This window comes from Buceros rhinoceros, unplaced genomic scaffold (genome assembly GCF_000710305.1).
Source record: "Buceros rhinoceros silvestris isolate BGI_N320 unplaced genomic scaffold, ASM71030v1 scaffold20822, whole genome shotgun sequence".
Classification (NCBI taxonomy): Eukaryota; Metazoa; Chordata; class Aves; order Bucerotiformes; family Bucerotidae; genus Buceros; species Buceros rhinoceros.
The window spans coordinates 43,528-45,144 of NW_010400993.1; the positions used below are offsets into that span (position 1 = coordinate 43,528).

The 1,617-nt window shown below is 45.2% G+C and overlaps 1 protein-coding gene across 3 annotated transcripts in view; it reads right to left on the minus strand.

Moving 5' to 3' along the window:
- KCNIP1 (Kv channel interacting protein 1) overlaps nt 1–1,617 on the minus strand; it is a 54,162-nt gene that overhangs the window by 23,294 nt on the left and 29,251 nt on the right. The window lies entirely within an intron of this gene.

The following is a 1,617-nucleotide window of genomic DNA, read 5'->3' on the forward strand; positions in this document are numbered from 1 at the left end:
TGCTATAAACCAGGAAACAATCAAGTGTTATCTACCAGCTGCTTTCTCGGCTGTGGTTGTGAACTGTCTGGCCCGAATTTATTAAGTGCCCATCTTTCCTCTCACTGACAGCAGCCTCTACATGAGCAACACCTTGCTCAAGAGCACAGGCTGGTGTCCCTGGGCCACGCTCCCTCGTTCAACACAAGGCACAGCAACCACCTTTCCCACAGTGGCCACTAAAACACTGCAGCATTTCCAGCCCTCCCACCCAACGTGCCGGGCAAACGAGCAACGGCCATGTCTCATCATCAGGGCTGGCCAAGGACAATCCAAGGCTTAACACACGTTTAAAGAGAGACTGTAAATGATGATCTAATAAAAATGCAAATGCCCCTGTCCCCTGCTTTCCACGGCTGCAAGGTGAAGCTGTGCAATGCCGGGCTCCAGGGCTAACAGGAGCAGTCTGAAAACGCCCTGCTCACAATAAATCCACTTTTGTTAAAGAAAAAAGTCAAGATGTAAAATACAGCTAATGTGCCCAGCGTTAATTGTAAAGCTGCCAAGCAGTAGATGAAATGGGTAATTTTACAAATACAGCAGAAGGGGATTAAATTACGTGCAAGAATTATTAGACTGCATCTTATTTTTATTAAAAAAACATTAGCTATGGTTTAGAAGCAAGGACCCGAAGAAAAAAATTAACTCTAGTTTATCCACATCTTTGAAATTAATCTCCAGACAGAGTACTTGCTTGGGCAGGTCTCGCAGGAAATAGATCCTGCCTGTGGGAAACCAATTGCAAATACTTGAAAATTTCATGAAGAAAAATAACTAAAAGCCCGAGTCCATAAACACTCATTACGGCAGAAACTTCTGGGAACTGGAGTCAGGCGAGAGCGGTGCTGCTGACGCAGAGCCCGCGCAGCGGCTTCAGAGCTCCCTCCCGCCGGTCCAAGCGGGAGCTGTGGGAAATGTCACTTTTGTGAAGCTCCGGGAGGTCTGTGCTTCATATCCCTGGGGAAAAGGCAGCTACCAAATACAGCCCCACTAGCTGGAAGAGTCAAAACATTTCTGGGCAGCAACATGGGCTTCCACCAAGACAAAGTGTCAGCCTGTAACCGACCCCACCTGGAAAATCCTTGCAGCTCAACAAGGCAAACATGGCAGAACCAGAGCTCAGCTACAGCTGAAACACATGGATACACGCCTGTGAATCCTGAAAAAGGGTTAAGTGAAATCTGCTCACAGCAAAAGTTAATGAAAAAATGGCACTAAGAATCCTACTGATGTATCAAATATTAAACACGTAGAATTAAATTGAACAGCCCTTTGTTAATGAATTATTAGCCTTAACATTATTGCCTGGCTGAAGACACCAATTTCCAAACCAAAGGGACTCTCTCCAGCCGATAAAACAAAAAGGAACTGATACCTCCTTAGCCACTCCCTTTTCCTGAAATCCTTTTTTTACTCCTTTACTCCATTTTCACCACTAAGTCAGCAACACCAAATTCATTACACAAACAGTCGAGCTCAGCAAGGGTGTTCTAGCACTGTGAACCTGCACCACCACCAGCTGCAGAGAAGAACTATCTGAAAATCCAGCAGCATATAAAATTCAGAGATTTAATGACA